Genomic DNA, 26,268 nt, shown 5'->3' on the forward strand with positions numbered 1-26,268 from the left:
ACCTATTTCTGACAAACATAAATCATTTCTAGTGACAGATATCTGCATCTATGCTAAAAGAAGTTTCTTCTCATTCAAGAAGAAATCATTTCACTAATACTTTTTTAAATACAAATAAACCCATTTATAAATTTAGAAAAAGCGTTCGTATTTGAATAGAAACGTGAGGAAAATAATTCCTTTTTACATCTATTTCATTTCCTTTTCTTTTACTTGTTTTTCCTTGATTATCGCTACCTTGCTTTTCTTCCACATAAATTTCTAAACGATCGAATCAATAACGGGATATGATTGGTAATATTTCTATATAACTAAAAGGAATAAAATTTCAATATATTAAATATATATGGTCCATCATACTGGTGCAGGATTGGCTACGTAGTTACATTGTTTGGATCGCAGCTGTGTTATTTCAGATTGAACCCCACAACCATCGCTTCATCGGACATTGTTTCTTTTGTAATCTTGTGCATGAATTCCAGTAGATCGAAACAGAATGACAGTCTTTCGGATGGATTTCATCAGTTTATGTATATTAGAGCCGATTCCTCACATTTTCAATCAAACAGTCTGAATCTTTTGTAATAATTTCATTTCGCTGCTATTAGGATTTTTTCTTTGGTTATTCATAACTTCCAGGGTAATTATAAAAATCTCAAAATCTGCGGCCGTGTACATTAATTTGTAAATCATTTCACTGTTTTCATTCTCTGCTCTGTTTCAGGTCTGCTGTATATTTAGGCTCTACCTAAAAATAATTTTCTTTTAAAGAATCGTCTAAATCCGCCTAATGTAATAGGTAATAAATTTAAGGCGGCGATCTGTGAAGATATTTAGCACACCGGGCATGATGCTTACCGGCATTTCGTCCATATTTACTAATATGTAATTCACATACACTATGGCATGATATAACCTGAGAAACAACTATTTGCTATTTCTAGGATTTAGAACGGGTGCTTAGTTGTTGCATGTTCGTGTAGAATATTAAGTCATTGAAAATGATGCCCCCACATGAAAAGAAGTCATGAATCAGTGACAGTTTATTGTATGGAACACTGTTTTTATTCGATAAGTTCTGCTATGAAGATTGGATGTTTCTGTGTTTGTTCCGTGGTAGATAAACAGCAAAATCACTCTACCACTTGTATTCCTCGCGAAGAAATATTGCTTCAAGTTCTGGTGAACACGTCATAACACAAACAATAAAGACCACAGAAAAAATCTATAAAAACGACCCTGTTGAGACAGACTGACTCCCTTCTGTTATAAGTAATTTGATGGAAGCAAACTCGAACTATTACCCGAAACGAAATGAGAGATGAAGATGATAAGTGAAATACATATAGAGAAATACGAAATTGAAAAAAAAGAAAAAGATTCTATCAAGATTTCTGATCTCTGAAAACTGTTTTAGATCGAAGGAAGCCATGGTTAGTGTGTCTTTTACAGACCGCTGCACAAAGGATAATTGAAACAGATTGCCGGAGAGGTATGAAGCGGTAAAACTTTGAAATGTGCTTGAATGGAGACTGCTTTGCACTGGTTCGTTGACTAGATTTTACGCATTAATTTTGGCTTCGTGTCTCAAAAAAATCTAATAAACTTCGTAATTATTGTTTCATAAAGTAATTTCGTATCCTCTACAAATATGATTATTAAGTTAAAATTTACTATTATTGCATACATGTTACTGAACATATATCTTCCGAGATAATTATATAGCTGTATCTTTTTTGATGTTAATGCATCTTAAAGGTAGTATATCAATAGTATTTCTCCTGGGATGTGTGATTATATATGCTCCCAATCACATGGTTTCGGGTTCTATTCTATTGCAGCTTCTTTCTGGTGAAAGTCTTCAACCATGCATTTGTTTCAGTAAAGTTTTGAAAGTTCAACACTGGAAGTAAATTATGTAAAGTTATTGTGCAGAGATGTCTATTGTGTGAGTATTATTTCCACGTTTTTTAAATGTAATCAGCTATTTATAAAAGTAACACACACACACACATTCCTTATGTAAAAAGTTGCTAAACATCACTAAAACTGTTATTTAGAGATTCATGTTCTCGTTGGTCGGACAGTTGTATGTATGTGTGTACATATCTGTTGTGTGTGTCTTAGTGTCATATATATATATATATATATATATATATATATGTATGTATTTGTACAGTGTTGGAAAGGCTCATAATTTTATGCAATTATATAAAATTTGCCTCCACAATAAATAGTTCATCTTACCAAATAATAGTTTGCATTGGTCAAAAGTGCGAGAGACGTTGCTAGTGTTCTGTTGTATTGCATTGTATAAGTAAATGTTTATTCCGCATAATTTCTCTTCCCCTTGATACATAACAATATGATTACATTATCTTATTACATCTAAGTTCACTTTGGATGTATAATACTGTAACATAGAAATTGACAATTAAGTTTGTGCTAGCTCTGAAAATATAACCCTATCAATTGTATATTGTTCTGAAGTTTAACAAATACAACGATCTCTTCTATACTGGATAGGAAGTCTAACATCCATATTATTTATATCGGTCTATAATATCTAAAATTTTACATTTATAAATTCAATACACTCATAAACATATGGAAAGAGACGTATTACGCTATGCTTTACACGACATCAATGCCAAAGTTACAGCATATTATGTAATACACAAATAGTATTAGACATTAAGAATAAGGAAGCGCTTATCCAAATATCATCTAAATATTTAAAACTCAGTATTCAAAATGAGTGATATTCAATGATAGGATCATTAATAAATTGGAAACATGATATAACGAAGATTACATAAATTCTTCGAGGATGTATTTCTCGAGCACATAATCATGTCCCGCAGCATTGTACCAGAAAGTTAGAAAATAATACTTCCTTATCGTACTAGAACTTTACAGATATTCGTCAGATGTTATTTCCTAATATTTGATTTCAAATGAACACAATCAATTGTCGCCCTTCTGTGAGTTAAAAAATAAATGTTTTGAAATTTTAAATCTTAAACCATATTTGAATCTAATGTGCTCAAAGAATTATGGTCTATACTCAGGATGTATCATCATATATTGCGCAATAAGTATTCATATAATTGACATGCCAATCATGCCTATGTAAGGTTTGAATAAATTATATAGTGATTATGCAACATCATGCATGAAAACAGTTTTCCTAATGAAAGGTATTATGGTTGTGAATCTATTGCAAGGTTTAGAAGGCCATTTTATAAATATGATTACAATAAAAATTTACAGTCTTTAAAAATAGTATTGAAATTAGTATTACGCTAAAGAAACACTGTACTAACCAGCCTTTCGAATACCAGTTTGGAATTAGTTGAAAGGAGACAGGGATCAAACACAATCAGTGATTTTCTCACATGCGTGGTTTAAATGAAAATACATTGTGGTTTGAAGAAATTAAGGTAATAGTTGACAAGGACAACCAAGAATATACTGGCTTATTCAAATAGATAAATGCAGTGGGAAATGAAGAATGCAAATGCATAAAAAATCTAAAAGCCTGAAGGACAGTAAAATATCTAAAAATGTATGTTAAATGCTACGGGGTGTATATTCAGTTCAATAATTTTGCCTATGCTGTAAACGTATGTGAATAAGCTACACGCTGGCATCATACTTGATATTAAAATACAGAATCTGCAATATTCATAAAATATTCATTAGATAATATCTCGGATCGGTTCGATGCCACAAGCTATTTGTATTGAAGTGCAGCGTAAATAACCATCGCCGTGCACCGTGCACATATACTGAGAAGAAATGCAATTCTAATGAAACATCTACCTCAGTTCCTGAAGAAAATAGTGTGTACTTAATTTCACTGAGAGTAAGGCTTCTGCATTTAAGTCAGTATATCCTATTTGTATATAAACCACGTATTCGAAAAAACATATTGAAAAAGTATTCCACTACAGAGTCCTAATTTTAACTTGTTTATTAGGAATCATATATATATATATATATAAATAAGGATAAGATGTTTATTTAAATACCGATCTTATCAGGTGTCCAGCATGGGAATAAAAACCTTGAAAGGGAACAATTATTATTAAAATTATAATTTAGGTTATCTAAGAGATACCATCACGCTGGAAATAGCATCCAAAACTTGATTCTAAAACCACATTAAATGTTCATATTGCACCAGGAGAGAAGACAAAGAGACAAAATAAACTAGCAAAAAATTACTGGATAATTCGAGATCCCGGATTTCTGACTCTGCATAAGAGATGGTCTGAATTCATCAGTGGAATATACTCAGATAGCACATAAATATATATATACAACATACAAAGACTTACATATACGAACGTATACATACATGTACATGCACGTGTGCAGACGACCAGTATAATTTGCCCGCCTAAAACTCCTCGTGCGATATTGTCAAAATACCACCGCAGTGATTATGATGACGAAATAAATATATAAATTTAAATAAATAAGGATAAGATCGTTATTTGAATATCGATCTTATCAGGTGGCCAGTATGGGAACCTTTTGCTAGTATATATTGTCTCTTTGTCTTCCCTTCTGGTGGTGTATGAACATTTAATGTGGTTTTAGACGAAAGATTTGGCTGCTCTTTCCACACACACACACACACACACACACACACATACACAACGTTATCGAGAATTATATCTATATATAATTAAGTTATTATTTTTCATATATTTGTATATATATATATATAGATATATATATATATACTGTCTGAAGAATTATTTTCCCTGAACATTACGCGATAGGGCAGTATCATTTACCATAATATTTGATTGAATATAAAACATAGCAACACACCTTACCCTGCTTCCCAAACATTGCACATTTTATTCGTAAGTGAATTTTAAATTCAACGAGAACAACGAATTAAATAAACCTAAATTGGAAGTTAGTTGTTTTTCTTTTTCTCTTGCAAATTTAACTATCACAAAATACGCTTAGTTCTAACTTAGTTTTATAGTCGGTAATGGAAATTAGATTTGAAAACTGTTTGACGTTCACATGACACACTGCTTAGCTCTTTAGCTCGTTTTCCTCTCTATAGCTTGAGTTAATCTACTATTAGTTTTTTTTCTCTCGTCACTATTGCCAGATATCTAAAGAACACCGTTACAACCAGAAATATTTTTATTTGTATTTTGTTTGGGAGTGAAATTTTTCAATTATTTCAAATAAGATTACGTTTGTTTCTACAACTCCTACAACATTAAGATAAACGCCGAATGTATTAAAATTATATAAGGAAGTTCATATTATTCTTTTATTTCCACTATTTCAAAAATTATCTTAGATTCTTCTCACAATTATTTATATATTTTAACTATGTTTATTTAAAAGTTCGTTATGAATTTTTTATACGATGTAATTTAACTTTAAGGTTACCGACAAGCATAAAAATAAAATACACAACAAATTCTAAAATATAAATATGTCATAAATACTACAATGGAAAAAATAAGGATTATAGGTATATTTAGACGTGTTTTCAAACCTTTATATCTCGTCATTCTTCAACAATGTAATATATTCTCTCTTTATGTCTTCGCGACATACAGAATGTCTTAATGGGGTTATAATTTAATTGTACATTCATGCTACTATCGTAAAACTTTGTTTTCTGTTTCATTTTGTTCATTAAATAGGAAGGAATGCCCAATGTAAAATGTTAAGCGTGTTAAAAACAGAATATGGCGTATTTCATAGTATTATGTAAAACTGTAATGCATAGATGATTATAAGAGTAAATATTTTACTAGGGTGGGTTTTATGTTTGACACTGATGGAGTAAAATCATTATAATACCGGTAGTAGAAAGAGAAAAAGAAAACAATATGCCATTTGGAGAGTAGTTTATAGGAAATTACATGTAAATTGAGCAATGTGGTAAAGTCATAAGAGTTCTATGAGTAGTTGAGCTAATCCATGTATATGATCAAAGTAAGTTTTTATACTTTCAGGAAATCTTCGATTATGTTTAAGATCAGCTTTTTTTATATCTTTATCGGGATGGAAGGCATCTTTTATTAATCTCTGTGACTTGTAGAAGGGAGGGAGGAAGCTATGATCAGTCATATATCCGCTTCTAATACTTGCAACAGACTGGACGCCGCGTCGGGATGTAAATGACTACATCATTCATAATCGAAGATTTCTTGAAAGTATGAAAACTTATTTTGATAATATACATGTATTAGCTCAACTATTCACTGACTTTCCCACAGTGTTCAATTTGAGTTCATTAAGAATCGCTTCTTTTCTTTTACAAAAATTGAAGAAGGTGTTTGATGGAGATTTTATGTAATGTTTGAGTTGTTAATAATTATTTTTTACCTTAAATCCCTCCCTACAAAATGTTACAGCGCAATTGTCATAAAATATAAATGCTTAAGACAGCTACTGATTTCTATGCAACAAAGGGTCACTACTTCGGTTACTTCGATTAAGAATTATACAAACAAATGTTGGGCTGAGAATAAAAATCACTGATGAAACCAAAGAAGATTCGGGAAAAAAATGTTATTCGCATTTAATATCACAGTGAGAGCGAAGGACGGAAGAACGATTATCTACATGCCCATAGAGAATACAGTAGGTTTGAAAGAAGAATGGTAACAGAAATGCGAGAAAATGAAATATTAATAGTGTACAATATTCTACTAACGTTCATTGTTCTTCCGTATAAATAAGAAAATATTTCAATAAGTTTCTTATGTGAATTATTACAAATTTTATTATGAAGTAGATTATTCAATTTGTCAATTAATCCTTTACGTAACGTCTTCGAATTCTTGTTTACATTTTCTTTTCATCAAATTATATAATTTTCTTTTAGAAAATAATATGAAGAACGATACTCTTCAGGGTAAAATTGCTTTTTGATGAAGAGAGATGTATCTCATTGAGGAGAAATTATCGGTAACCATGGTGATGAAACTAATGTCATTAAATCAAGGAAATAACTAATAATGACATTTTCGACATTAAATTATTTCTCTAGAGGAATTATAAGAGAAATCAAGTTTTCAATGGAGATAAAAACATAATATAGAAACACAGAAAACTTATGCGTCATTGAAATCGACGGAGATTAGTATTCAATCAGTTGTGTGACTGTATCTTATCTTTAAAAAGCTATATCTTGCTTAGAAACAAAATCTATCCAAACACCGTCCAAAGACAATACAAGTCATCAGCAAATAAGAGAAAATAATGTTAAGGACGGTGTCGACGATGATATAATAACCAGAAAGGAGAAAATACAAGTGACATATTTCTCCCGAGAAAATGAGAATGAGGTAAAGTTTTATTTAATATCTTTATACAAAATGAATCTGTAAGACACATTTCTCCCGAGAAAACGAGAATCAGGTAAAGGTTTATTTAATATCTTTATACAAAACTATCATTATGACCCGGCAACGCCGGGTCATAGTGCTAGTTTGGTATAAATTTGTTAAATTTAAAATTTGGGGTAATAAAACATACAATGACATATTAAAAAGACGAATTAAAATTCCAGAGAAAAATGCATAGAAAATAAACATACAAATTTACAAAAGTACATAAAAGCACCAATTAGTATGAAACATATATATTTAAAATTGGCACTCCCTCGTCAGGTGATTTTTTACACATAACACATAGTACACGGAAAGAAATGCACAATTACATACCTGCTACATGCGAAAAACCAGACATTACGTACTCCCAAAAATTCTCATAGACACTGAATGCTACTTTATAAGCATATAATTCAATCTAGCAGCTATAGTAAATGTTATGCGCACAGCTCCATCTAGACTAATTCACTTCTGCACCGAATTAAATTTCTCATCTTTTAATTTCTCCCATTCATGCAAAGCCACATATTCGAGTTCAAATCCTAGATATATTTTATACTAATTGCTATATTTATCTTTTAATTGTTATATTACGATTTAATTACCATACTTTAGTTTTATTTTAATTAATACTTAATATATTTACTATAGTTCATTCAATTGTTATTATTACCTCTAACTTTTATTGAAATTTTTATTTCTAAATTTCTTGTGGAACGTCGAGTGGATCTTATGCGTACAATATATTTATTTCTAAACGTCGGGCTTTATGTCTGTTCTGTAGATATAAATTAATATATGTATGTGTTTGATCTTTGTGTGGATTTTGTAGTGCTCTTGTAGTTGCTGCTCGCATTGCCTCCCCTCGGATTAAAATGTGTATACAGCTCGTTTGAGCACTACTATTCCAGTCTGTTATATATTTTGAGCGTTGTTGTCACTAACGATCCCAAGATATAACTTTATCTTTTGTAATATATATATATATATATATATATATATATATATATATATATAGATCTATATACATACAATAGAGAGTTGTTTTTGTTTCACTTTTAACACGTAATACTGAAATAGTGGAGAAGATATGAGAGTACTGTGGGCTCGCCCTAGGCAAAAGGTAAAAAAATTATTTTGCCGATGACACACCCCGGACCCTAAGCAAGACATGTGTAAAATTTGAATGAAATTGGTTGTGTAGTTCTCACATAGACAGACAGACAGACATACATTCTCAATTTTATATATATAGAGATGAATCAATAAGAAGACTTTCTCCAGAATTTTTCCACTTCCAGCTTTTATTTCCTTAGTGAATGCCGTAGAATATTAATCGGTGAAATACAAGCGGCAGAACCTAGGACAAGGCTCGTGAAATTGATCCTTGGTTCATCGTCATTATTGCAGTATAGAACTAGGCTAAAGTCGACATTCCTCTAACGTGTTCAGGTTCACCCTGTATTGACATGCAAAGTTGATCTTTAAACTGTAGAAAATCATTCAAGAGCTCTTCTTTATTAAGGCTGGAAAAAAATAACAAAATGCCACTTGACAAGTAATCCAGAACGGCAAAGAACATACCTGCGGCCGTATGTGGTCCTAGAGGATTGCCTGGGAAATCGAAAAGGAGAGTAATATACCATATATTATCAGAGTCCACACAGCAGCAAAAACATAACAACTGTTTCTACAATACAATATTTCGTATCCACGAGAAAAGGAAAGAAACGTGCTTGTAACTACGAACCTCTTACTCATTGGTAATAAGTTTTGATTGGACTGGAATCTTAATTCTACTTCAGGATTTTGTAAATATAGTCATGACGAGAAATTGGTGTGTAATACTTACAGAAATGTCAAGGATATATATATGGCCTGCTCGCTTAGCCGGCGGGGTGGCGTCGTTCGAAGGCTAAAACAATGCGAACACATTGTGACCAGTGATGTGTAGCAACATCTGATGGTCTGGTCGGTCACATGATCACGTGATGTGTATATATATATATATATATATATATATATATATATAAGGTGCGTTTAATTTCATTTTTGTGTGCCTCGAGTAGAGAGATTTCTTTTTATTTAGGAAAGGACAACAACATAGAATTCTTTTTCAGTTGTTATTGCTTTTTTCTAGGAATCATACTTAGGAAAATTCTACACATGTAGAGAATAACAATCAACTAATTATGGTTATCCAACGCATTTTCTCTCAGCCGTTGCACACGCAGTTGACGTTTACCGTGGATGTTTTATCGGAGACACATTATGCCCAATAAATTCATATGCCGCGCCCACACTCAAAGCGTCAATTTGTCAAGCGAGTGTGCACGAAATTTGATTTAGGTGGAATTCTAACCAGTTCACTAACATTAGTGCCAGGTGTTGTCCTAGAAGATGTTATTAATCTTGCCTCCAGAATCTGAACCACAACAATATACATCAGCATTTGTTTGCTGATTTAAAACGTTGGCCATTTTCCGGAACTCTTTGTATTGTACGCTTCGTTCAAAAAGATGTTTCTTACATTTCTCCTGTATATCTTGATACGACACTTTTTGTATAAGATATTGATACCAATCAGTAGTAACACGTATGTGTTTGGGAGGACTATCTCGCGGTGAAACTGGCTGTGAAATTGGCTTGCAGCATCAATCACTAGGGGTAACTGCAAATGAAAGGAATATGCAGTACCTGACGCTCTGCATGTAATACGTCCACAGAAAAATCAAATAGGTGATGTAATGTTTACTTTCATTCAATCGAAACTGTAATCAGTTTGGTGACCTTTTAGGGATCGATAAAATACGGCAAGATATGGTGAGCAGGTGCCCTTCTCACTTGGATACTAATTGAAGAGAAGATCTCACTTACAGGAGGTTATTTGGATACCGACGGCTACTACAAGAAATGGGGTTTCTCATACTGTGTAGGAAATCTCTCAACCTGTATATGCGAGTGGACATCCCAGAACGAGGAGTGTGAAAAAGTGTGGCCGCTTATATGCTCCACGCCTTTGAGCTGCACAACTACTACACCGCAGATGTTGCAGATATAATAAGAAGGGCGATGAACGTTGTATAGTGAATACGGCTCATTTAGTTAAGGAGAGATATTTTCTCGGGGAACAAACCCTCGTCACCAACAAGTACCATTTTAAAGGAAGATAGGTAGTGTAATATGATGATCCCTCTAGCCAATTTTGTGGTAGTCGAGTGTGGCTTTTGAAATTATCTGAATTGGCTATATGCAGTTACTCTAGCAGATGTTGGCTGGCAGAAAAGACTGATAAATTGCACTTGTATTTGATGCCTCATACATATCCGGGTAGTGAGTTGCGTGATCCACCCCCCCCCCCCAAATATAGCCACCCCATTTAACGAGCATGTATCTTCCTTATTTTATTGATCTGTAACTTTTGTGCTCTTTATAATCATCTATTTTTGAATGTGAAATGTTCCTTACTGTTGGTCAGCAAATTTAATTAAATATAATCTGAATCTTGTCTCTTGCCTTTTTGGGGTCGTCTTTTTAGTTTGGGTAAAATACCAGTAATACGTTGAGTGCAATAGCATCGACTAATCATCTCACCTGAAATTCAACCTCTCTACGGATGTTCGAAAAAATTATTTATCATCAACGTCATCTTCATTATTATTATTATTATTTAGGCGGTGAGCAGACATAATTGTTAGCATGACGGACAAAATGCTTTGTGGCATTTGTTGAGTTCAAATTCTGCCGAGGTCGACTATGCCTTTTACCTTTCGAGGCTCATTAAGTATGTACCAGTTGAGCACTGCGACCGATGTAATCGATTTAAACTCTACCCTGAAGTTGGTGTGGCAAAATTTGAAATCATTGTTGTTGCTGTTGTTCTTCTTCCAATCAGGACTCCTGCCATTAGCCACAAAGAATAATATCTAATTCGTGCCTACTCTAAGCTACTAAGAATGAGTGTAGCAACTTGAAGATCCACCCGCCACACGCGATAGAGTGGCGGTTGCACGGGCGCGAAAGCCACGTTGTTATCCTCATTCCCTAAACGGTGGCTTTTAACAGGTGGAGAGCTGAACCATCCTGGTGTAAAGAGGATTCGCAATCTAGACTAGAGTCTGAAAGTTTACCACACCATAGTGGGTTACACCATGGTTCCTCTGCTTTGCGGCAGAAGTAGGAAGGAAGAGTAAGAGAAAGTTGTGGTGAAAGAGTACAGCGGGGTTCACCACCATTATCACCCCGCCGGATCCTCGTGGAGCTTAAGTGTTTTTGCTCAATAAACACTCACAATGCCCGGTCTGCCCTAAACACTGGGCCATTGCGCCTCCACTGCTGTTGCTGTTATTGTTATTAGACCGACGTTTTGATAGAACTGTTAACACTCCTGATAAAATGCTTAGCAACATTCCATCTTAATCTTTATTTTCTGAATTCTAATCCTATCGACCTCAACTTTACCTTTTATCCTTCGGTGTCAATAGAAGAAAGTACCCCCTCTCCAGAAAAGTGTTGGTATTGTAGGAAAATTAAAAAGAAATATACTTGTTATAATTTTTAAAAGATTTTGCATACATTCCCTGATAAAATATATGTGAAATTACAGATAAATTCATTTGAACAGTTTTAGTACATCAAATTCTTTTTATATTAAATCTCTAATTTCTCATTTCTTATTTCTAATTTCAAATGCCATTTTCACCGTTTTCTTAAACCACCTTAAGCACAACCGATGTTGTTATGTAGTGCATTCACTGACTTGCTATTAAAACATTTTTAAATATCATGGTGCATACAGTGAGATTCTATTAAATGTTTCCAACTTCATTCCTGATGTAATAGAAACTGTCGTATAAAATTACTTTATAACTTATCTATTTCAAAATTTCAATTACCTCAATCGCAAAAGAGAAAAAAAAACTGAGAACATTGAGAATGTGGCTTAATGTATAGACATTCATATTTGCATTTTTGACAACAAGTTTTAAATGGAGTTGTTGACATTTAACTAGCAATTTAATTCAGCTAGCAAGTTCTAATTTGAATATGTATATGTATATATATGTATGTATGTATGTATATATATATGGGGGAGGGTGATGGTTTGCTACTTATCTAACTTTATAAATTTAAGCTTCAAAAGTGTGTTTTTTATTTATGAGCCAAGTTTATAAATTGTACTTTCAACTCCGAGTATATTTCCAGTGTATAAAGAACGACACATAATTTATATGCAAATGTCTAAGTTTCAATCACTAAGGTAAAATGAGTTTCATTTTGGTGATATTTGAAAAGGTTAATGGATATTTAAATATATTATATAGATATACCTAAAACTTTGAAGTATTCGCATCCGTTAAAAGTCCATTGAATTACCATTAATACTTCGAAAATCAATACAATTTATCCTCGTTTGTCTCTATAATCTTGAATTTTATATGGCAATTAAATTGTCAAATAAAAAACTAGAAAGTGCTTTTTTTCTGAGCCATGACTGAACATCATACGTGCAATTAAATGATGAATGGATAGGTATTAATTCAAACAGCTCACTACTATTGTCCTTAAGTTATCTATGCATGCGTGTAAAAGCGCTAACCAATGATTACTTCGAAAGTAATTTCTTAAAATGGCACAGATATATTAATATTGAATTCTATTTCACTATTCAAGTTCATTTTTCAGGAAATACAATAAACCAAGAGGTCAGTGCTTAAGAGGTTTCTGCAGTTAACCGAATGAGAGATAAATGAAATTTGGTGTGGTCGTTGCATAAGCGTAGCTGAAAATTTTCAAAATCTCTCTTCTGCAGCAAAACGATAGGATATCTGTTATTCTCTTCAGCTTGCAGCTAAAAGTAAAACATGGTTCCTTTTTATATCTCCTTACTGCACATATAACCATATTGATTTGTATGAAAATCGATTCTAATGTAGGCTTAATCAATCTAATGCCTCTCCACTCTAACCATATTGCCTTAACGTGTTCCAGTAATGATTGTTAAAATAATAAAAGTAAAACATAAACAAACAAGCAAAATATCAAAGGACTTGATTAGCAATCAAGTAGTGATTTATTTTTTTACAGACAAAATCTAATCGTATAATCACAAAATCTTTGGATTTCAGTTCATAAAGAAATGTTTCCTCTAATCACTACTAAGAGAAAATGAAAATTTGCATGACAATAAAATTGATCATTTACTAAAATGGGTTCTTGCTTCTTTATTTGTTTTTTTTTTTTTTTTTTTGGGTGTGTTATTTAAAATAAAAACCTCATCATTTTATTTCAGAAAACATTAACCACCGACATATTTATCAATGAGCGTGCGCTGTAAATTCAATCAGGAAACGAGGGATTTCACAGCAGCAGAATGTAGGAAGCTTGTGCTAGTTCTAATGATCTGATAGCAGTAATAACCAAACAACCCATATAGGGCATTCTATTGTCTTAGAAAACAAACATGAATGCATATATTTCTTCTTATATTCTATGATTATTTATATTATTAACTACACAGTGTAGTTACACATAAGTATTGAAACAAAAACTCTAAAAAAGATAAGAACGAATATTCGTGGCTGCAATGTTTTCCGTAACAAATTTATGTTACTGACTGTGAGAACAATGTAACAAACAAAAGCTAATATAAAGATTTGGTAAAATTGACTTGAAATTGTGTCTTATCATTGAATATATCTATAAAATAACAACCATACAGAATCATATTTGAAAAAATGCAGATTCATATCTATAACTATCTTTCTCCGTTTCCCTCTCTCATTCTGTATGTATGTATGTATATATATATATATATATATATATATATATTATATATATATATATAGGCGTGACTGTGTGTTAAGCTTGCTTTCCAACCGCATGGCTCCGGATTCAGTTCCACTGCTTGGCACCCTGAGAAATAGTATTCTGCTATAGTGTCGGGCTGGCCGAAGCTTTAGACACAACTTGAAAGAATTTATATATATAAATTATTTTACTCATTTATTGTATGTTGTTTCGTACTGCAAGGACGATGATTACGTTGCATTTTATTATTAGCCTTATTTCTCTGAATAAATCACTAAAAGGTAATTCCGTATGTGTATCAAATATGTATACACATAACGTGGTATATTTGCTACAATAACGTTTAATTATCTTACATAATTCGATATGAGCTCTATGTAATAATTCGTTGTTATCAAAGTACTGTAGAATCGATAAACATATTTGTAGAACAGACTTATTGAATCTTGGAATGCAACGGTCAAATCAGTAAAGAATAATCGCCAGGTCACTGAGTGATGTCTATTTGCATCATCTCAGATGTGTCCAGTACCTTAATCATTGCTACTTAGAGAGTGCGGGTGAAAAGCTCTTAAATTTGCATCATTTTCTAACTGTTAAACAACTCAGTTCTTGGTAACATCTAAATTGAAAATGATTTCTTTATGAATATAATTTAGATTTTATGACCATATGGGAATTCTTTGCCTGTCTTCTCCTTTCAATGGAATATCTTTTGCATTCATTCTATTAGTTGATTAATGAAACGCTGCGACATTTTAAGTTAGTCAGCTTAGATTAAATTCGGCCATTATTGGCCCAGGCTACATCTAACTAAACAGCAGCAGAATGAGCAGCCCTTTAGGACATTATATCCCACCTGTGAATAGGGAAATTTTTGCTCGTTGTGATGTATTAATGTGTCAGGGCTTGTCAATTAGTTTTTGAAGAATTTCTTCAAATTTGGTTTTTTTTCTGATTTTATCTGTTACGAAGTGATGGTATCTAACGCATAATCAGTTGAACTAAAAATCAAATCATTATGCTTTTATGCTGTATGAGTTTCACTTTCGTGGGGGGCGAATACCGCACCGTGGGTGATTTTTGAATTACATTCCAGCAACGTTGGACAGTATTGAAAGACTATTGTTCATAATTTTCAAATGGTACTGCATCACCTGCAGATTGAATCCTCGGTTTTTAAAAATAGAAAGGGTTACACATGTACATAAATCTAAATAGTTACCAATACGCTACTTCTACTTTAGAATAACTGCCTACTATTTGCGTTCCATTAAAACTAGTTTCTTAAACTAACCGCGATTGTAGCATTAATCCATTTAAGCAGACTAGTTATCTATTAAAAACTAAATTCTATGAATTTCCGTTCAATGTTTGTTCTATGTTACGAATTGTTTCAATTGGCATATATTAAGTTGTATTTGTTGATGAAGTAAACAGCTATCAGCTGTTTTTCTTTAATTTTATTTTAGTTTCATTTGTTGAAAGAAAAACAATGCATTTTGTTTTGTTGTGTTGCATATTTAGATTATAGTTTAATGAATATAAGTCAATTGAAATGAAGAGCGTTGCGTTAGGTAGACAGATACACGTCTATTCACGGTTGGGTAACATAACTAGAACCTAGAACAGCTGGCATCTTAAGTAAAGATATGTTAAGATAAGACAGAAGTAGGTTAATGCTCAAAGTTTAGAAATAACATAACTGTACCGGAATGACGTTAAACAAATTGCCAAAATTTACGGAAATACGTACTTAGCAATACACACATTGTGAAGAAAATTGATTACACAGACATACACTGTTAAGTATCATAGAAACTTAAGACATTCTTCTCTAGTGGACCAGCTATCATAAAAAGAGGTATAGATGCATACATAGACACACATGCGAAATATACGCACATACTTACACAGATACACACGCACACATAGGCACACACACACACACATATTTGTGCCTGACTATCTTCTTATATAACCCGTAGAGTGTTTGGAATATATTTGTTAATATGCCATCCGCTTCTAAATTTACTGCTAATAAATCTGATAGGTTCATGAAATATTTTAGAAAATAAGCCAAAAAACAAAAAACCCAAAAAAGTGACAGGTGTTCTCGCCCACGTATATTATGATTTTTTTTCAGAATTTTTCATTAGTGATAAACGTTTTCAGTGTACGATTTAAAATGCTTTTAAGAGAAGTAGATAATTTGTTTCCTGTGAGATAATACGACACGCATTCATTTCCTTATTTAGAATGCGTTTGAACAGTTTATATATTTCCACTGTTCCCTTCAAATCTAAATTATCGTGAATTTTTCTTATTCAGAAGTAGCAAGAATAGGCACGTGTCATCTTATGTATAATATATACACATGTATTTCAGTGTGTATATAAATATATATGTGTGCGTCAGTGTGTACATGTGTGTATAATATATACATTCATGTATATATATATTCTTTTGTTCTTTTATTTGTCTCAGTCATTTGAATATAGTCATGCTGGAGCACCACCTTCAGGGGTTTTGGTCGGGTCGTGCATATATTAGAAGATACTTGACCAAACTGCCACGCAGTGGGACCGAACCTGGAACCATGATACTGGAAATCAAGTTTCTTTCCACATACCCACGCCTTAGCCTATGAGAGAATATCCTATAAACTTTAACTGCTTAACAGTAGAGCGGACAAAAAGTGACCAATTCTGGTTCTATAACAGCTATATATATATATATATATATATATATATATATATATATATATATATATATATGTATTATATCTATGTGTGTGTGTGTGTAAGTGTATATGAGTGTGAGTGTGTCGCTGGATGTGTGTATATATAAGCAATCTTTATATACTACTTAACGTGGATGTATTGTAAGGACATCGTTATGCTGCAGTATTCGTCTTGATAGAGCATCTCGTATAGCTATTTAGCGACTCAGAGCGCAAAAATATAAGTAGCATACAAAAAGTATCTACCACCAGTGTTGCCAGTGGTAATGGATAGCAACTGATGATGAAATGCAAAGATACATAAACCAAGTGATCTTACCGTTTTACAACCGGTGCTTTTAAGCAGTAAAAATCTGAGATTCTCTCAGGACGAGTACTGCAATATTTTAACCTTCTTAACATACACACAAGTTAAGAGTACATACATTGCTATTGGTTACCAACGTTATTTCTGTCGCTTGTATATGTAACATTGGAACGTGTTTGGCTCAGGAAATTTTCCTTTGGTGTTCCGCGATCAGAAATTTCCTCTTCTCCTTCTCAAAGTATGGATATACTTTCATTACGATAATCTGACTGTGGATATTTATATAGCCATTTGTGAGGTAGTCAATCGTTGATCCTGCTAAGTACAGATTGGCACGTAGTGTATAATCCAACTGTGCATTGACAACCTTCATAATGGAGGCAGTTGCCCTTCCTGAAGATCCTACTCACTGGGTGACTACAGAAATACCGTATATATCTGTAATTACAGTCTGTCGTAAATGTGAGATGGAAGAAAAGATTGCCAAGAGAGAGGTGTACTATGACCAAGGATGTTGATGACTAATGATAGGACGCTAAATATAGTGGCATATACGTATTTTAATGCATACATAGATTCAGAGAGAGAGAGAGAGAGAGAGAGAGAGAGAGAGAGAGATTGACAGCAAATTGACAGAGAAACATGCAAGCATTGTGTTCGTTCATAGGAGCGACAAGGACAAGCTATTCATAAAATTATGACTGATAACTTGCGTGATTTTCTTGAAATGGATGAAGAGTTGTGTACGCCCGTGACCATCTTCAATCCAGTAATGAAACCAGGTCAAGTGCACTGGCGATTGATACAGTGGATAGCAAAGATGTGTTACTAACATCATCTTGCTTCGTACTTTACACAATGCGTTGATACAGCAGCCTTGTTGCTCCTTTGAATCACTTCCTAATACATACATACCGTCGCGCTATCTCACTCTCTCTCACACCACACACACACAGTATGAGAGCATTACAGGATATAAATTGGTGATATTTCGTATATTTCCTATGTATTACGCACGTTATAGAACACAATAATGAAGACCAATGTACAATTATAAAATAGGCGAAGGCGTGGCTGTGTGGTAAGGAGTTTGCCTCGCAACCAAACAGTTTAAGGTTCTGTCCCACTGCGTGATATTCTACTATCGCCTAATGTCTACCAAAATTATGTATGTAGGCATGTATATATGTATGTATTCCTTTATTCTTTTACCCGTTTCAGCCACTTTACTGCAGCCATGCTGGAGCACCGCCTTTAGTCGAGCAAATCGGCCCCAGGACTTATTCTTTGTAAGCCTAGCACTTATTCTATCGGTCGAATTTGCGACATAAACACACCAGCATCGGTTGACAAGCGATGTTGGGGAGACAAATACCGACAGACACACACACATACATACGACGGGATTCTTTCAATTTCCGTCTACCAAATCCACTCATAAGGCTTTGGTCAGCCCGAGGCTATAGTAGAAGACATTTGCCCAAGGAGCCACGCAGTGGGACTGAACCCGGAACCATGTGGTTGGTAAACAAGCTACTTACGTTATGTTTGTATATGTGTATGTATGTATTTGCTCCTGTCTTAGTTCTTCACCTTCGCTTGACAACTGGTGTTGGTGTGTTTTTATGTTTCCGTAAATTAGCAGTTCAACAAAAGTGAGCGATAGAATAAGTACAAAAGTACCAGGCTAAGAAATAAAACAAGTACTGGGTCAATTCGTTCGCTGGAATTCCTTTAAGGCGCTGCCAATGCACGTCAAATATACCAAACATTTAGTCTGATGATAGAAACAACTAAAGATGAAAGGTATAATATTTTCGTTCTATCAGACGTCGTATTTTCAGATTTGTATTTTTCCTCTATTGAGTTTAACATGGCTGCTATTGAAAAGAGTAAAGTAAGACAAATATGGCGCACTTAGCGTATCAATTTCTATATCTTCCTTTCTGTAGACAAAGAAATATATGCACACACATGGGCTGGTACGCTGGGGCAAACACTTCATTTGACGTTGGTGTGCGGTGAATTTAACAATTAACGTTTGGCATACTGTACACCTGTGCAGGCAAATTATATTTGATTGAGTGAATGAACTAATATACAGAACAAATTATTGATGACTATACAAATCATCTGCGCCGGTTGTTCAGTAAGCATTTGTACAATACTCATCAGTCATCCACGAAAGTCCACCACATATCTATTAATCTATCTATCTATCTATCTATTTGAGTATGTGTATGTATATACACTCATACACACAGACACTCATCAACTAAAAAATAAGAAAATTCGAGTTATACTTAACCCTAGGCGGAGTAAGGTCCTCTGACAAAGAATGAGACGCAACGTATCAGAGTTCGAAATCACGTGATATGTATATATCTGCTTGAATTGTGGGCTTGTCTCACTACAGTACTTAACTTTCTTGCTCCCTCTCTTTCACCATCTTATTAAGATAATTGCTTTTGTTGCTGAGAAATTCTTTGACTCTTGTTTCTAGCAATGCTGGTAATATTTAGTATTTATTTTTATAGATTTGCCTGTACGTTTTAATTGGTCACAATGCGCTTCGCATTGTTTTAGCCTTCAAATGACGCCACCCTGCTAGCTAAGCGAGTAGGCCAACAGAAGAAAGAGCGAGAGAAAGTTGTGGTGAAAGAGTACATCAGTGATCGCCACCCCGCCTGCCGGAGCCTCGTGGAGCTTTAGGTGTTTTCGCCCAATAAACACTAAAACGCCCGGTTTGGGAATCGAAACCGCGAGTTCGCTACCCTAAACACTGGGCCATTGCGCCTCACACACACACACACACACACACACATATATATATATATATATATATATATATATATATATATATACATACTGGAATACATACATATACAGACTTATATACATGCTCTGAGACATGCCTATGCACACTTATACTAATTAAGACATTCCTGTTACCTGTATACCACTTCACAGGTAGATAAGGAAACGTGGTGAATCAGTAATAAAATATAATTTCAGATATTCAAAGGTGCGAGATTACAATGCGTAATTAATAAGAAACATAGCTATGCAACTTGCAACATCAACTCATCCTAGAAATATATGTGAAAATTAGACGCACAACGATACGTACACAAGCACATAGATCACACATAAACAGCACACACACACACACACACACACACACACACACACACACACACACACACACACAGGTATGCATATATCATCAATTAATAATGGAACAGGAGTTACATAATTACATTCTTTGACTCGCAGATGTTTCTTCACTAAGACCTATGTATCCAATGGTGAGCGAAAGTCTGACGTCTTGTAGCGGAAACAGCTGTAATGCTATGAATGTAATTACATAAATCAGTGCTCCTGACGTATATTAATCAATATTACATTCCTTAGTGTGATTCATATACGATCCAAGAGAAGAGGACATCAGTTAATTCTACATCCGGAGCTTAAAAAATACCGCCTGTTAGAAATATACTGGCTTCTAAAACCGGGTTATTTGTCTTGCTGTGACTAAGAAAAAATAAGATTTATCTATCCATCTATCTATCTATCTATCTATCTATCTTTCTAACTATCTATTTTTCTATTTATCAGTATGCATGTCTTTCTGTCTGTCTGTCTCTCCTTATCTTTATACACTTCTTAAATACGTCACCTCTTGTCCTAACGATCCAAGAGAAGAGGACATCAGTTAATTCTACATCCGGAGTTTAAAAAATACCGCCTGTTAGAAATATACTGGCTTCTAAAACCTGGTTATTTGTCTTGCTGTGACTAAGAGAAAATAAGATTTATCTATCCATCTATCTATCTATCTATCTATCCATCTATCTATCTATCTATTTTTCTATTTATCAGTATGCATGTCTTTCTGTCTGTCTGTCTCTCCTTATCTTTATATATTTCTTAAATATGTCACCTCTTGTCCTTACCATCGAAACGTGGAGCAGATAAAACAAGTGACAACTGATGAAGAGGATGTTCTTTACTTTACATGTCTGGTTTCTCTGTTTGTTTATTTGTTTTTTTTTTCGTAGTTCGAAAAAAGTTCGTTTTCTATGTTTTTGTTTTTTATCTTCTCGTTTCTCATTCTGTCTACGCTTTTGTTTTGATATCCTGTAGCCATATATGCATGTATATATACATATATATGTAGGTTTGTACATATACGTATGTATATATGCTTATTTTCATGTTATACTATTATATGATCTAACGCCACGCATTCTTTTCCAAGTAAGTTTTATCTTAAGAATTATGATGCGCACACGTTTTCTTTCTCTTGTCTGTCTGTCTCTCTCTCTCTCGTTCTTCTTTCTTTCTTTTTCTCTCCCACCCTTTCCCCGTTACCCCTCTCTCTCTCTCCCTCTCACTCTTCCTCCTTGACTCTCTCGTTGTTCACACGTGTTAAAACGGCCATTCTTTCTTTCTTCCACTCCCTTCCTAAAAACAAGACGTGCTTTCATATGTCTCTTCTCAAAGCTCGATTTTCCAGCATTCACCACTGCACATCACCTTGGCTTAACAACCTCTCACCGTTTGTTTTAACTGTTTTGTTCTCGCTGTCCTTTTTTGGTTACCACTTTCACCATCCGCAAAAAATCCAAAATTTTATTTAACTTGCTTTGCCTGAAGGACTGTTTTAACGAAGTTGCGTCTTGTCCTTACGTTCGGAACGCGGAGTAGATAAAATAGGGGACAACTGATGAAGGGAATGTTCTTTAAGTTGCATGTCTCTTTTCTCTGTTTTTTTCTTTTTTGTTGTTTATAATGTTCTCGTTTATACATACATATATGTATGTGTATATGCATATATGCATTTATCATTTATATTATTATATACATGTATTTGTATGTATGTATGCAGTATAGATGTATGCACGTAGTGATTACGTAAAATATTGAAATGCCCATCTGAATTTTGTTAGAGTCCAGCATGCTCCTTGTAGGACAGTATGTAGACTGTATGGCTCTAACAAACATGTCTGGCCTCTTCATCTCAATAGATTTTATCAAGATTTAGGAATATCGTGTTTGGAAAGTGATCTTCTTACTTAATCGACCATCGTGCATCAACGCACTAGCACAGAGCAATCATATGCTCAAACACTCATACAGACACGTACGCACGCACACTCACACACACACACACATCTATATCTGTGCAAACGAGTAAATGTGTGTGTCTGTCTGATTGCGCGCGCGTGTGTGTGTGTGTTACTTTTAAATATGCAGGTGAAACAATATTATGAGAGGTCTTAATGAAGAAGTCAATATATTTCTTGAACTGACAGTTTTAATATTACAGAAATTAGAAGCACAAATAAACATAATCGTAGAAATTATATAACTATTGCGTGATTAATTATGATATTAATTATGTATTTATTCTCATAACGAAGAAAGTAATAACAAATTTCTGAAACAGAACAACCACGAGCGTGGCAAGTTACAAATATTAAAAATATGAATCATATCTTACACATGACATTTGCACATTTCTAGTTGTTGGTCTTTTGGGGATAGAGAGACTGCAGCCATGATGTTTACAGAATCTCCGAGATTGGTTCGATTAAATGAGTACTTGTTACTTTTGGAATGTTGACTGCCGTAATGTATGAGAACGGAGGGGATTCTAGATAGGAAGCATTCAGGGGAGAAATATTTGGGCGTTTTGACTAGTGATGCGGCTATGAGTATGGGAACACTATGATGAAGAAAACGAGAAAAGGAACACGAGCCGAGAGTTCTGATGAGTACTGGTTAGCTAGATCCCTAGGGTGGAAAAAATGTGTAGAGAACAAAATGTAAGTATGTCGGTGTGTTAGATATGTTGTTTCTTGCCTGTATCAGATTATATTCCATATTCGACCACCAATTATTTAACTTAGAGAATTAATGCTCTGAAGAACTTGGGCATTAGGAATAATGGAAAAATTAGAATCGTCATATAAAGTGTGTTTGCTGTGCTATGAGATAGCAATATCTATGCTAGTATGTATGAAGATATGAAGACTTTAACAGCAAAAATTCATTTGCTTCTTTAACTGCTGACGTGACTCATGCTACGTTAATATTTTCTCTATTCGACGAATACACGCATGTTTAGTATATATTTGAAAGAAAAACAAGCATTAACATAATATTGTTGTGTGCTGTGCCACTATGTAGGGCCTGATTCAGAAACCGAAAGATATATCATTAGTGATGTTACCTTTTGTATCCAAAACATTTATCAATGTGTTTTCTTTTCAAATGCAATCTGAGAGTAATGTATAGTTTAAGAGATTCCAGAAATTTGACAGCAAACTCTCATAGAGGATTTCTTCTTGACAGTCCAATTTTGTATGTATGTTGCTGTCATTTAATTCCATATATATTTCTAATTATACTATATAAAATGTGGTTATCCAAAGCACTGCAGATCAGAATCATTAAAAAGTCATTCAAAGTTAATCTAGCCTTTCTCTTGTGTCAGTGGTCCATATATTTTAAACCAAATAAGAAATCTATTCAGCATTGCTTCAAGCATTCTATATTAATATTTCAATAATTTATATAAGCAATTTGAAATATAATGTTGTATATTGATATAAAGTTTTAGGAATAATCGGAAAGCGAAACGTAATTGTTTGAACTTTGCCATTCAGAAATCTAATAAAATCAATTGGTTTTAAATGTGAAACGAAGGCACAATTTACATCGCCTAAGCCTTGTCAAAATATGAGCTGTAGTTTTATTTAATACAGTTTATTATAAATAATAAACACAAAAGCAATTCCGATTGATATAATATGCTTGGAAAGTGCTGTTTGAAATGGCTGGCAGAATAGATCCTTTGAGAACAATTTATAATGTGCATTGAATGAAAAGCAAATAAAAACATTAGAAAATATGATTCAAGATGAAAAGATGCGTGATCCTAATACACCTGTAGTAATTACTATGAGCTACTTTTTTTTTAATATTTCGCGAAACCTCCTAGAAGTAACTGCTATATGCTATTCATATTTTGATGGAAAAGTTCTAAATTTCGAGAAAAAACACATTTATGAAATTTACTATCAGATACGGTATGGTTGAGTAAAGGATGGGAGTAGAACGGCTAACACGCTTTTTTACATGGTAAGTGTACACAAAGAGTTGACCTACTTCATGGGTTACACGTAAGAAATAAATATACAAATTCATATATTCCTACATCACATAATTTCAGACATCAATTTTCAAATCTATAAGTCCCTATTTCAAGAAACTTCTTAGTCGCAAGTAAGCACATGACTGTCGTTGCAAGGTATATGCCAAAAATCCAAGAATCTTCATTGTAGAACCAATGTTCCTTGGAAATAAGCAAAAACCATGTGTCTAAACATATAGATAATACAACTTGATTTCAGCAATAAGCAATGTGATTATAAATGAGTGGTAGGACTCAAAATATCATAAAGTCCTAACTTTAGCTGTTTAGATACGTTTAAGGAAAAAATGGCCTTCTCTGTTCTCTAACAGCACTGCAAAAACAGATTTATTGACGTCTTAGTATGTTGGCTTACAAAGATTGCAGTATATAAAAAATAACAGCAGTCGTAAGATCAAGAACAGCTTAGAGTAAACTAAATCAACATATTTTCGTATTCGAAATATAGCCAGAAGTGTAGACGGTAGAATGTCAACATTCGAATGGGTAAGAAAAGACAGCATTAAAAATGCAAGATGAAAAAGGAAGAAAAGAAATTATGATACAAAAACATCCAAAGAAGGATAACAAGAATAAATTCCCTAGAGAAAGATGGCATATAAGGTGTCCAGACATTCTTACATTTTAATTTGTTTTACATATATTTCGTCATAAACGCTGAGATCCAAAATTATGTAATCTATAATAGACTTTTGTGCGTGAGTAAGTACAACTACACACGTTTCAGAGTTATATATACACCTCTGTATTTATATATACATACATCAAGCTATCCAAATGGAGAGTTGTTGTAAAAACCTGAAAGGATAAGTGCACAGTAAACATGCGATTCTACCCTGACTATGAATTCTCATTTTGTACCTATCATCATCGATGCGCTTTGTTACGGACCAGCAAATTCGCACAAAAACGTTGAAATACTAGGTTTTTCGGAGAAAGAGCAAGAGAGTGTGATACGGGTTCTCCAAATCCAGTATGACAGTGACACAGTGCAGATTTGTATGACATTCCAGAAATTCTCTACGTGAGGTACTTATGGGAATAGATGTAAACACTTGGGTGTTTGCATCGACAGTCCAAACAACACACCAACTCAACCACATATTTACAAACTCAGGGAACTATATTCACTCAAAATTCTTGAAGGTTTGTTACAACCGGTATAAATTTTCTCCAGAAGGCGACGAGCTGGCAGAATCGTTAGCAGGCCGGGCAAAATGCTTAGCGGTATTTCGCCAGTCTTCGTGTTCTGAGTTCAAATTCTGCTGCGGTCGACTTTGCCTTTCATCCTTTCGGGGTCGATAAATTAAGTACCAGTTACGTACTGGGGAGATGTAATCGACTTAATACCTTTGTCTCTCCTTGTTTGTCCCTCTATGTTTAGCCCCTTGTGGGTAATAAAGAAATTGGTATAAATTTCTCCAGAACTTAATTTAAACTCATAGAAAAATTATACAAACATACACGCACGCTTGCACTCGAGCACACGCACACACATACACATACGCATACACATATATATATGTGCGTATTTCAAATAACATCATGTCTGATGCAATAAATAGGTACACACAATTAGTGCCCTATGTTGGCTTGATATCTAGACCTCTAGCATGAACTGCAACCTAGAGCAACGATACTAGAACAGCATAAGGAAGATATGGGTATAGTCAGTTTGTCTATTGGCAAGGCAAACGCACAAAATGTATAAATTATAAATTGGCAAAACAATTTGTATCAGGGATCATTTGACATGTATATCTTGAAAACTGATTTAATAACAGTTTCCTTCTTATGA

Source organism: Octopus sinensis, linkage group LG19, assembly GCF_006345805.1.
Source record: "Octopus sinensis linkage group LG19, ASM634580v1, whole genome shotgun sequence".
NCBI lineage: Eukaryota > Metazoa > Mollusca > Cephalopoda > Octopoda > Octopodidae > Octopus > Octopus sinensis.